This window comes from Bremia lactucae, linkage group LG5, assembly GCF_004359215.1.
Source record: "Bremia lactucae strain SF5 linkage group LG5, whole genome shotgun sequence".
In the NCBI taxonomy this organism is placed as follows: Eukaryota; Oomycota; class Peronosporomycetes; order Peronosporales; family Peronosporaceae; genus Bremia; species Bremia lactucae.
This window is the reverse complement of record NC_090614.1, coordinates 4458557-4472622: the sequence shown is the minus strand read 5'-3', so window position 1 is coordinate 4472622 and position 14066 is coordinate 4458557.

The window sequence follows — 14066 nt, the reverse complement described above, 5'->3', positions numbered from 1 at the left end:
AATCATGGAGGGCTCAGGGAAAATCGCTTGGGCGTATTTTCCCGATCCCGGTCGTGTTGCGTTCAAATGAAACGCCCGACCAATACGAGGCGGAATTCCTGCGCCGCATTCATCCGCATTCCGATGCGATGAAACAGCGGTCGCAGCGAATTAATTTCGCCCGTTTGCGTGTGAAAGAAATCATGGGTGGTACTGTACCTCCTGTTTCTTCTCACAACGCTACATCTGCTAGTCCATTTGAGACTAGCGAAGTGGCCTCAGCTGGTGCTCCTTTTCATAGGCAGCCACCAAGCCGGGCACATCAATACGCAGGGTATCGATCGGTTACCAAGAGTCAAAACTCTTCGGGAAACCTTTCCATTGGACGAGGATCTGATACCCTTGCCTCACGGAGCGGTGGGCAAGCAACCTCCAAACAGGAAGCGTTGATTCCCATCCGCATCCATCAGTGGAGGCGGCGCCCGATAGGACTGCCGATCTCGCCCACCTCCACGCGGCTGCCTTACCTTCGTCCGTTCAGTCACAGGTGTTAAGCGCTGCTTAACCACGTATTGCGAATCTCGGTGGTCAAGTCTCGCGACTGACCTCGGATCTTTTTTATGTCCGAGCGAAGGCTCGTCAGGGTTATGAGCGCATGAAGACTCGCTTGGACCTTTTTGAAAGGATAATGCTGAGGGATCCGCCTTCATCGCGTGATGTCCCTCGCTCTCCGAGTCCTGTTCGTGGTGGGAGAGGTCAGTCGGCTGATAGTTTTTCGCCTTCTCCGTCTCCCTCTCCCGAACGACGCTCAACTCACAGTCGGCGTCACCATCGGTCTCCTTAGACGGATGGGGGCATGTGACCTCATTTGGGTCTACATACCGTTTCAGACGACCCACGTAAATACGGGGGGGGGCGCCTTCATATACGGGGGAAGGGTGAGCTTAAAACTTAGACCTCCAACTCTTCTACCACCGTAAAAGGGCCCAATGAAACGCGGCAACAACTTCGTAGTACCTCCAGGTAGTACATAAATTGCAGGTAGGGTAGCAGTACTTAATAGTACTTTTCACCCACATTACAGCGTTCATTATTTTTGCGACCATTTCGGTCCGCAATTCTTTATGCTTGTCCTGTGCGCTTGGCATTGCGTCGCGAACTTTTCGTGTGATGGCTAATCGCTCATCCACAAAGCGTTGAGCCTCGCTCCCGATTTTAGCATCAAACTCGCCTATAATACCACCGAGAGGTCGGTCATATGGCGTAGTTTTATGGCCCTGATAAGCTGGCAGGGTGACTAGGGCAAGTTTCTGTCGTTGGGATGATACCCTCACGGGTTATCGTCATATTAACGGAACTATGTCCCTCTTTCGCACCGAGCATAGTGAGAGTCCCTCCCCCACTAAGACTCGGGCTGCGCACAAACGAGACTGGCGTCCGAGGATGGCGCAGTCCGTTAATATAAAACGGCGTCTCACCCGTACTGGCGCAGACACTGTTATTTATAGCGAATCCACAAAGGGCAATCGCCTGCTCTGTTCTATAGGAGTTGCTATAGTGCGTAAGACATCCGCCACGACCCGATTGTCACGTTTTGTTTTGCCATTGGTCCAGGAATGATCTGCGGTCGACATGTGGAGCTTGCTAATAAGCAGCTCGAACACATGTTGCCAAAATTACGACGGAAAACGTGGAACCCAGTCTGATAATATGGACTCGGGCATCCCATGTAGTCGGTAAACATGATCCAGGAACAAGAGAGCTGCCTCCTTGCCTGTGATCGATGTTTTGCATGGTGGTAAATGCACCATCTTGCTCAGTCTTTCTACAAATACGACGAGCCCCGTCCGACCCTTATGATCGGGCGGCATGCCAAACATGAACTCCAGACTTATCTACTTCCAAGAGTTGGTTGGAATCGATAGCGGCTTCAGTGGCGCCATGCTGGACGATGCAGGCTTATGCGGTGACACTGCTCGCAACAGCGTCCCACCCATCTATACAGGTGTAACCATTGGTGACACTGTTCGCAAGAGCGTCCCACCCATCTATATAGGTGTGACCATTAAAATTCTCTGACACTCGTAAGAATGTCTTTTCACGGCCCAGATGCCCACTTGAAGGATCATCAGCTTGAGATCTGTGTCATGAGGCATAGAGCTTCTCAAGGGATCAGAAGGTGACAGCTGATGCCAAAACAGGCCATCACTGTAGCTAAAGCGATCTATCTTAGCTTTCAGGTGCGACGGAAGGGTTACCTTTCGTCCACCAAAGTGATCCAACAGCAGGCTACAAGGTCGTACTGACTGTAGCTCTCTTTAATTTCAGAGGCCAATTAGCTCGTCACGTGGTATGCCTTCATGGCTGCCAGCGTTGACAGCTAAAATTGTGCTTTAGCACTAGACACACTTTCCTAATGTCTCACCTCGAAGTCTGGTCTGCGCGATAAAGCGTCAGCTAAGACATTCGTCTTACCCCGGTTATATTCAATATTGAAATTAAACTCAAAGAAGAATGTGAGCCATCTTGCCATTCTGGCGAGAGGTGCGGTGAGTTTATTGCGGTCCGCAGTGATGCGTGATCGTACAGACCACAAATGGCTCGGTGCCCAATAGGTGCACACGAAACTTGACAAGAGCATACGTTATCGAAAGTAGCTCTTTGTCATGGACGGGGTAATTCAGGTCCGCGGCTTTTGAAAGCCATAAGAGATGACGCGGTTAACGCCGTCGTCATCCTTCTGCATGAGCGCACTGCCGATTGCAAAGTTACTTGCATCGCAGACGACGCTAAAGGGCTTATCCGTGTCTGGCAAAGTCAAGACCGGTACCCTACAAGAGATTGCTACACTGATGTGAACGCAGCATCTTCTTCTTTTAACTAAATCCATTCTGCGTCTTGTTAAGGAGGTCATCATATAATGTTTAGTTTGCTCCGCATAATTCTTGCTATATTTATGCAAGTAATTAGCGATCCCTAGGAATTGGCGCAAATCCTTCACATTCCGTGGGATTAGCAATCCCTTCAGTGATTTACCTTGTCTGGGTCTGCTCGTCTACGTTGTGTACCTAAGATGCAACCCAGCACAGGTATCTCAGGGACCCCTATGACGAACTTTTGCAAGTTGACGTACAATTGGGCGTCCTGCAGAGTCTGCAACACAGCGTCTAAATGACGCTTGTGCGACTCTATTGCGCTCAGCCCGTCCTCGGCTTTTCTATTTCCAAATACATCGTCAAAGTAATGGGGCGCGTAGGGACGGTGCTGACGCATCACGTAAGCCACCAATCGGTTGAATGTCGCTCGTGCTTTTCAAACCTTGGGGCATCACAAGCCACTCCCAAAGCATACCGCTTGGGGTGAGCTGTTTTGGCTATACCGGACTCTCTCATGAGTACCTGATAGTAGCCAACGCGGAAAAGATAGTTGACTTTCAAACGGAGTTCAGCAGAACATCTTTTTGCGGGATTGGCGTTTGGACCGGTATGGTCGCCGTGTTCAGCTCATTGAAAGCATGAACCATGCGCCATCCGCCTGACGCTTTACGCACACAAACGTTCGGGCTGCAGTGAGGCGATTTGCTCTCACACATGTCCCGCCTTGGCTCGCTTGTCGAAGAACTCATCGATATAATCGACTTGTTTTTTCGGCGACGGCCATTGCCTGGTCATACAATACTTGATGCCAGGTTCGAGGCCTATCTCGTGCCCGATGCCCCTATCTGCTGGTGGTCGGCTCGGCACTTCTTCTGGGAACACATCGCGATGTTTCCAAAGAGGACTGTCTTTCCAGGCATCCCAGTCTTGAGCAGCGAACCGTTTCTTTTTGTCTGTTTTAGGTCGCCCTCGTTCATTGTGGACGACGAGAAACAGTACACCAAGTTCTGTTCTGGAACTGGTGTGACATTTTCGTGAATCATTCCTTCCTTTCCTTCCTTTAAATTGGCAAGGAACAGATCCCACGACATCTCCGGGAGATCTACTATCTCCTCGGTAGATTTAAAGACTTGCCGGAGCACCTCATCAAGTGAGGATTCCTCCGCAATTTCGTCTTTGACGGCCTCGAATATCTCGTTCGAAGGACCATCCTCTTTAAAAGGGACTGATCTAAATGTCACTCGCTTAGACGTGCCTGTGATCATCCTTAATCTGTCGGGTACTCGTTCTTCGAGTCACCACGACCTTTGTCTGGGAAGCGGATGCCGTTGCTCTCCTGGCTAACGCACCCCTTCCAACCGCACCAGGCTCTAGGCACTGCGCCGGTTTATGCGACGCTTGACTTCCTGTCAGCTCGCTGTCTACTGCCACAGGCTCTCGGCTCTATACAGGACTATGGAATACATGACTACTTGTCATTGTCCTTTTCACTTCATCTTTCTCCATGAGCTGGGTTGGAATTGGTGACGTTTGACATCCCGTCAACGCACCCTCAACTGTGTTAGACACGATGTTAACTGCACACGCCTCTCGCAGGAGCAGATCCTTTCCGGTGTGCTGCGTAAAGTTCGCAACTGTGCGTGTACGCCAGTCTATCCATGGTTGGTGTTGTGCCAACCATGGCATGCCTAGGATTAGATCATGCGGACTCTCCATACCTAGGACTGTGAGATTCTCTTTATAAGAGAAATCACTAAAGCTGAAGGCGAGTTCAACTTGAACTTTCTCAGACTTAACGAGCGCGCCGTTCGATAAGCTCGTGTAGCGAGCGGCGCGCTCTTTAAGGCTTAGGAACGGTCGCCTCTTCTCGCTTGCCATCTTGGCAAAGCGATTCAAAGATCGCCGTCTCTTTCTTAGAGCCTCAAGTCTTACAAAATTCTGTGATGCAGTCGAGTTCACTAGGAGGGTCATCACCGGGTCATAGCCTAGTACTTGAGCGCTATAGACCAGCAGGGTTGAGGTCCGAAATTTCGAGACCTCAGGGACTATGCTACCCATTTGTTGCACAACTCCGAACTTAAGGGTAGCCTGAGAGTCCGCGTCAGTAGGAACCCCGCCCCTGCTACGCTCCTGCATTTCCCACCCGGAGTTAGTTTCCTTCCCTTCGGATGAGCTGAAAGGTGTACAAAGGTTTTGTGGTTAACTTTGCACAAATAAAATTGACCTGCCGCTCAGATCACCTGGTCCAATTTTGCAAATCCGAAGGCGGAACGGACAACCTAATCTACGGCTGGAGGACACGCGTATGCAGGAACGACATACGCGCGTCATCCAGCCGTAGATTAGGTTGTTCGTTCCGCCTTCGGATTGACTCATACCGCAGCCCCAGACTGCGCATTCGAAGTCTTGACCCTTCACGTCTCCAATCTTCCGGTAACCACGCTTACGCGTTCACAATACTCGCAATGCGTAGCCTTGTTCGGGTGCATGCGCGTCAAGCGCCACCTTTGCCCCATTCAATTTGCCTTAAGCCACTTTTTGCGGAGACGGAAGGATGTTCATTGTCGTGCTGACGAAGCTGATTGTATTTAGAAATGGTTAACAAACATATACATACGAGCCATCTTGAGACGTATGCCAGCTTGGAATTAGCCAATCATGTAGAGTAATATCAAACTGAGGGATTTCACAGAAAAACTGAGGGGAGATTAACGGTTTCGTTTATATATATATTCGAGCCTAGAATTTCGCCTAAAATTATTATACACGAATAGATATTTCTGCTTCACCATTCATCTGAAATAAAATATCGACATGGCTTAGCAGCTGAAAAAAACTGTTAGCTATGCACTTAGGATCATTATGAATTAATGAATTTCGGTCAATCATGAGCATACGACACGTCTTACGATCCGTTTATTACAATAAGCAAGTTATTAAATGCATCTGCTTTCTCAGACGAGCCACAAAAAAATCCTAAAGCAGTACAAAAGAAGATTTTAACACAGGGGCTTCCAGTAGTCTACTAGGACTGGTAAACAATATAACCAAATTTGGTAATATTGACGCAACAACACAACATTTCTGTTGATCATTGATTTAAGTTTACACCAAAACGCCAACCGCTGCTTGATGCACGAATGAGCGTTGCGCAAGTGGTCGCAATACATAGTTTGATATTTTAAAGCGTGTAGATAAGAATTTTTTTACGTAAGATCTTAATGATATTCTATACAGGTTTACATTTCCGAATATGAAGCCTTTAGTATTGGCCTTTGAGTAGCTAAATTTCTAAGCTAATTAAAACCTTTGTCTGCACGTCGTGTACGTGGAAAATTCGGATGAACCCCACCTTTACTGTTACCAGTGCAAGTTGGCTAGAACTGAAGCAGTACTAGCGCAAGGGGCCCTGTTATAATCACCGTGCATCAAAATATATTATATGTCATGTGAGAATATTTTAATTAACTTATCAGACTGTGACGGGGTGCCCCTATACATAAATTGTATTTCCTAAAAGAAAATGATAAATACATGCCTGGTCAGCTTCGAATGCGTCGCCAGCGGCAAGCCCTTTGCAAAATCTTCCACGGCGTGAAGCTCTGATTTTGTTACCGCCCGGCCCTCGTTTTGTGGCATAAATGCCGAACGTAAGTGGCGTTTAGCCTTAAGCTTGTCGAAATCGAAGCGAAGCTTCCGCTTCAAATAACATCAGCCAGCGGAGGAGGCAGGTCTTTCTATGTCACTTAGAAAGGAATAGCTATCACGATACGTGATGCGTAACGTTTCGCGTGAATTGTTTCCTAAGTGAGAAACTAAATAAAGATGTACAAGATTATTATCTTTTAGTTATAATTTCTTACATAAAATATTATCAATTCTGGTAATATTGACGCAATAAGACATAAGTTTTATTGATAGGTTTATTAAAGCTTAAATCAACCTCGACCATCGTTAGAAGACACGATTCGGCGTCGCGCAAGAAGGCGCATTGCATAGTTTTATTTATATATATATATACATTAGAACCAGTAGATAGAAGATCGTTATGAAAGAACTTACTTAATTGATACAGTCTTACATTTTTACTTTTCTAAAGCCTTAGAATTTACCCTTACCAGCTAAGACTTCCTAGCTGCTTAACACTTTCCTCTGCACGTCGTGTACGGGAAGTAGTCGAGGCACCCCACTTTCACTGTAATCAGTGTAGGTTTGACTAGTACTGTTATCAGTACTAGCAAAAGGTGCTTCGTTACGCATACCATAGGCCTTATGTGTAACGGGGCACCTTCACTTGTATTGCTTCAGTACAAGCTAACTTACACTGATAATAGTGTAGGTAAGGTGAGGTGCCTTCGAAAATTTGCAGATAACTATTTTAAAGTTACTATTTTGAAGCTGCTAAGCGTGGCGTGGTTACAAGAAATTTCAAGGATTGTTAGGCAAGGGAAAAAACTAAGCTATTTAAAATATATTTATGTCTTACGCACTAATATTATCCGTTGACAAATAAGTGTTGTGACTCGTTTGAAAGAGTGGATATATTATTACAATAGACAGGAAGTACTCAATCCACCTGGCTATTATACTTAACTATTCTAGTGTATGTGTTTTCTATTTCTATTTTCTTGTTTTTTCAGAAAATATAAAATTACAAACAGGATGGGTCCGGCAAAGCACGCAGTACCGCATACGGTTACAATTACTCGTGGAACTCGCACGCTCCTTCCTCGTGATATAGTGCTTCAGCGACTTCAAGATCTCATACTGAAGGGTTGGAAACGAAGGTCGTGCTGTCACTCACCGCGTCTGTCGCCTTTCGTACGTGGCGTAGCATCTCTCATTGGTCATAAATCTCTAAATTTTGAAATTCCTAATTGATTTTTCATTTATTCACAGCCAGGTGGTGAAAGCTTGCGAATGAGACTTAACGACAGCGAGCAATTCGAGGGTTTGATGTTCGGACAGTTGACTCAGTTTCTACGAGATGAGATTCCCGCGCAGGGTGAGTTGTGAGCAACAAACGTTTGTGCAGAACCGTTATCGGAGTGTTGATTTTGGCAGGACTCCTCGGCATAGCGCAGATGGCTTGACGGAAGGAGGATCCGCTTAAAGAATGTGCTTACTTCGTGTATGCAATCAAGACTTCTGGACGCGGACATTTGTCGCGATGCAGAAGGATGGAGATATGATGATTGTGCGGGAGGACGGCAAAATCCATGGTATCATGACCCAGACGTGGATAAGATCGATCAGCTTGTCCGTCGGCTTAAGCTTAGATACAGAAGCGAATAGGCCTTAAACCACGATAACGGAAGAATATTTAACGTTTTCCACTGTGTTTGAATCAGGGTGCAAGCCTTGGTGCAGGAGGCTGCAAGGGCACCATCGAGTCGATTTACCCCGGTCTATGGCGGACTTCGACTGACAAGGAGTAGGCAAACAGAAATCTGGAGCAGGCTTAGTCGAGTCCCTGCACCGTAAGGACGCGTTGAAAGTTCGTTTGCTGGACAGTATTTTTATCGTCGGCTAAGGCTGGGGTGCATATGGGCCAGTAGCGCGAAGAAACTTGGAGTTGAATGGCGACAATCAAAATGACATCGATTTCGATCCAGATGAAGTGTGGTATGATGAAACGAAGCGTAGCCACACGTCGGAGACTACCAACGTATCTGGCTCTTACACCGAGAACTTCACCTTAGCTTCTAGAACAATGTATAAATAAGAAGCCCGCCGAGCAAAGAAATGGTACAGGAGACGGTGGATGTGACACCACACTTGAGCAGCGAGGTCTCAGTCAATATGTTGTTCTGTTTTAATGGGGCGGCACCCCACTCGCACATAATATTGAATGCCAGGAGTAATCTTTCAGAAACCAGAAGCGAGAATGAACCGGCAGCAGGTGGACCATCAGGCGAAATTGCACATCAGCGTAGCCTGGAAGCAAGAGACGACGTAAGCACTTCGAGGATCTCACGAAGTTTGCCCCTTCATAAGCATCTGCACGTTGAGAGGGAACGTTTTTTTGGCGATGTCGGTGGGAGAATATGTGACTTAATAGTGGAGCCCGGGGGGGGACCCCCCGAAGAACACCCGAAATGAAGAAATGAGTTGCGGTCATCCTTGGTTGGCTGCAGGATACCCTTCACGCACCTAGACTTTCGACTATTTGTGTTGGATCTCTATAAATAGCGCGCAAGCTATAAACTTGATTTTACGTTACCAACGACGTAAGCGCGTGATTTAAAAACCGCAGGACAAAAACCTGCTCAGACGGCAAAGACATCTCGCAGAAGAGAAGCAGAAAAGAAAAAAGGCCAAATAAACGAGACTCGCGCATTCTAAAACTCCGCTGTGGCTCCGCGATTATGCCGATGCATCGGTGAAGAGAGGTAGCGTTAGGAGTAGGTGTAAAAAGTTCATCATGGAGCTGCGTCAGCATTAAACCAGGTAGGTTGATGAAGCCCGTATCACGCGCGATAATCAGGAGGAAGGTAGTGCCACCTCACTGCCCACCAAAGCAAGTACCACAACTTCCACGTCCCTTTTTCCGATTAGAAGCCAGGCGCAAGGTAATCATTGGAACATTGCGGAGTAACTAGATTGTAAGGAAGTCCAAGGCGGAAGAGCCACCCGGTACAATCAGCACCAAATGCTCGGATGTGACAGTCATCCAGTCGCGTATCTCAGTATATTCAGTATATACCCGTTTGCGGTACAATCAGCGCCAAAAGCTTGGAGGTGGTAGTCGTCCAGTCGCGTATTTCAGAAACGGGATGCCAAAGTACTCTACCGTGTCTGTCCGCTGAAGGATGCGCACATCTGGAAGCAATGAACATGTTGTCGTTCGGTTCAGCGCCAGCAGCACAGATTTGGACAGGTTGAGCTTTGCACCCGAGCGTGGCAGTGCGTCTGTACAACGAGTTGTAACTGTAATTAGGGGATGGAGAAACTCAATAAGTCCAGTCGTCTGCGAATAACGCAGACGACTCGATTTATTAAGTTTCTGTCCGTGGAAGTGGAATCCGCGGAAAAGCGGATTTCATACTCGTAGTGAGGCCGCATTAGGTTTCGAGTGGCTCAATGGTTAGAACAAAAGAAGAGCCCCAATAGGTACGCCTTGTTTAACCTTCCGATTTGAGACAGCGCAGGCTGATTTTGATTGATCAGCAGATGGGCATGAGGGTCGGTGTAGAGAAGACGAATCCACCAAGGAAACTTCGAGCCAAGGCCCATCCGATCGAGCAGGCGAAACATGTAGTCCCGTTTGACGCGTTCGAACATTCTCCTCATAGTTTAAGAATTGCGCATACGCCTCTTCGTCCTGCATGTTATCAGATCTTGAAAATCGGCAACAAATTGGATGGGGCCCACCAAGCAAACTTCGAGCCAAAGCCCATCCGTTCGAGCACGCAAAAAATGTAGTCCTAGTTGACGCGGTAAAAGGTCTTCTTAAAGTCTAAGAATAGCGCATACGCCTCTTCGTAATGCATGTTATCATATCTTGAAGACCGGCAAGAAATTGGATGCTGTCGTGAATGCAGCGCCCTTTGGTGACGACTTTCGGATCCGGGTGGATTGAGGCCGCTACTACTTGTTGGAGGCGAAATGTCAGCGCTTTTAACAACACGTTGACATCGACCTGTACGAGGTCAACCGGACGATAGTTGCCAGAGAGTGCACGCGAGCCTTTCTTATGAGTAATATGACAGCAGACTTGCGTTGGGAGAGAAGCAGCAGAGCTGATCATTGAATACGATGCTTAGGCATTCACCAAATTCATCAGGACACACCTGGTAAAAAGCAGCCGTTAAGTCTTACATTTCCGGCGTCGAAGTTGAACGCAGATGGCGAATCGCAGCCGCCAAGTCCGCAGCCGTAATCGGACCGTCGAGGACAGTGCGGTACTTGTGGGAGACGAAGATCGTTATGGAGGCAAGAAGCTTTTGCTGGATGGTATCAATTGGGGGAGAGGGAGCCCGTCGGACTGGTAGGATCGCCCAGCCCAGACCCCAGTGCTGCAAAAAGCGAAGAGAAATTTTATGAGGTTGGTCGAAGTCCCACCTCCCCGAAGTTCTACCTCTTCGATTGAGACCCAGCGTCAGCCGGTACATCGTGGTAGCAAGAAGTGGATGGTCGATTTTTCGCTGTTATCAACATGGAAGTCATACGTAGTGTCTTGATTGAATTGACTCGTGCGCGTTGTGTCGCCTTGTAGAGTCGCATAGCTTCATCGAACTGTTCTCTAGTTGTTAAACAGGAAGAATCACTGAAACGAGCAGAGGCTCCATCGATAAAAAAATTGGGTATCCTCGAGAGCCTGAGTGCCTTGATGGCTGATCTTCCTCCGCAGAGTCTGCAGTTGAGTTTTAATGGCTTGGTCTCATTCATCCCCAGGCCTTTCTCGGCTTCAGTGCAGTACGGAGTGCGTCACGTACCATTTCCCTCAAATTTCTATTGCCTCCACCCCATGGGGAACTTCAGTAGGTAGCTGGGAAATCGCGAACAGCCCCGACCGTATTGCTGAGATCCCGACCTAAACTCACTTTGTGAGCTAGATGGCAGCCGGCGTCTTGCGGTCGGAAGAAATGGGAATCCCCAAGGAAGCAATCAAAAAATGGAGCTAAGTTTAATATGTAATCCAGACGGTTTCGTTGGGGAAGCGGACCAGTGAAGACTCGCTTGTTAGCGAAGTGGATACTCCAAGAATCAACGGCACCCAGATTGTACCAGCCGTTTAAGACAACTGAATTGACCTTGGTCATATCTCAGATCAGGACTGGAGGAGTCGAGTCGTGGATCTAGTGGGGTGCTTAGGGATCCCAACAGAATATAGGTTGCATTATCATCGTACTCTCCATCGTCCAGACTCGAGAAGAATTGGTGTTTGTCCTGACGATCCACCGGTGCAAACGCATTGTGAATGCAGATAAGCATGTCATCAAAAATGATTTCACTACAAGATAGCGGCCCGAGATAGTCAGGCGGGAGACCTCAACAGCCGATGCAACTCCTGGAAAGTCGGATCGAAGAAAAGTGATTCCTCCGTTGGTCCGACCTCGTGTGGCGCGATGCAGGCGGGAATTAGGTTTACTCGAGAAAAGTGGTGAGTGAAACTCGAGCCAAGATCGAATTTGAAGTTGGCGAGGTGCTTTGTGTCGGCAAGCTTGGTCTCTTCTAAACATGAGAGAGAGTACTGGAGAGCAAATTCTTGGCGAGGGGACACTATTTTCTGTTTGATTCCGTTGGTGTTCGATGATGCTGCTCCTCGATGTCAAGGATGAAGCAACTTTAGCACCGAGGCGTAGAGCTTTGAGTGTATCCAGAACGGCTCTCTACCTGTATACCTCTTACCATTGTTGCATGCAGCGAGAGCCCACCCCCGACCGCAGAAGGCAAAGTGAGGAAGAAGACGTGTGTAATGCGCCAGCATCCACTCAACAGGTCGGTCCGTGTTGTACTGAATCCAGTGGTCATTAGAAAATATTAAACGAGATATAGACATGGGCGTAAGCCAAACAAGCTTAATACCTTAGTTGCTCGAGATAATTCCTTGATTGCAGGGTCATCACCCACCTTGTGGCACGCATATGAATATCCTCCCGCTTGGAAGGAGCTGGGACACCCATAAGTTTCTTCCATTTCGTGGCAAAGGTGGTGTCCGCGGTCGGATTAGACGCAAATAATACTGTTAATAGCACGCAGATGGCATCTTTGCAATTGTTGTACGACAGAGCGCTGTTGAAGGCTAAAGAAGATTCTGCCGCCTTCTTGGTGAAGTTTGTTGAATTACGTTGCGCTATAAGCTTGAAGATGGGCTTACGGTCGAGATTGCAAACCGGAAAGTAAGTTATATTTTTGAGTTTATCTCAATCTTACCGTAAACTCTATCCTACCATTAACTTTATCCTACCGTTAATTCTTTCCTATAGTTCGCTGCCCCCCCCTTTTCCACAAATCTGGAATACCATAAAATGAGGTACAGTGCTGGTGAACCCCAACTCCAGTTCCCAAAGGTTTTACTTTTTGTCGTTGCCGGGTATCGAACCGGTGGCCAGGGGAATGCACCGCCATGCCTTACCCAACCGAGCCACAACACACGATATTCTCGACACGCAAATTCTTTGTATAATTCTTGTCATACGATCCACTTTACACGCATATGCATAAAGCGCAACACTTTCGATGAACACATCAATCTTTAACACTCTCTCTTGATGTGCACTCAAAGTGATGCCCTTATGCTGTCATGCCGAGTCCCATGATAAACTTGGTGTGCTTGTCTCTTGGAAGAGCCTTGATTAACCCGTCCGCGATCATTTCTTCAGTCGGCTGTACTCCACTGCAATTACCTCACTCGCCACCTTCTCACGCAAGAAATGACACTTGATGTCGATGGGCTTCGTGCTCGAATGGTAGTTTGAATTCTTTAAGGCATTGTATCTTCCTAACAGGATTCTTGGCGAGCGCAATACATCCTTGATTGTATTGAAAGATCGTCGTCGCCGTAACAGTCTTGTACTCCAAGTCCTTTATCAGATTTCGAAGCCAGACTGCCTCTTGAGTTGCGCTGTATAGAATCATGTACTCTGCTTCCGTGCTTAGTGTCGCAACGGTTGGCTGTCGCTTGGAATTCCATGAGATCGTGCCGCCGTTCAGGTAAAACACATATTCTGTCGTTGAACGCCTCGTGTCTAAGTCGCCTGCCCAGTTTGCGTCTGCAAATCCAATAAGCTCTCCCTCGTTAGTGCCGCTAAACACAATGCTGATATCTTTAGTTGTCTTCAAGTATTTGAGAATTCGCTTGATCGCCACCCAGTGTGACTTCCCGTAGCGCTCACAGAATTTGGCAACTTCGCCAACCGCATGCGCGATGTCTGGTCGTGTACAAGTCGCTATGTACATTAATGCACCCACCAGTTCGCGATACGGAAATCTCGGTACAAACGCTTCCTCTTCAGGCATCTTCACCAGTTTCGAGTTGTTGTCCGCTGGTGTGTGCACGTCCTTGCAATTCTCAATTCCATACTTTTCCGAGAGTCGCCTGATGTATGCCTTCTGGTTCATCTTGATCAAGTGTTCATCGCGCTTGCGGTGAATCTCGATTCCTAAGCAGTACTTGAGATCCCCAAGCTCTTTGATGCTGAACTCTTGCTTAAGCGCACTCTTAATGTCCGCAATGTGCTCCTTAGTCTTGCCGAACAGCATTAG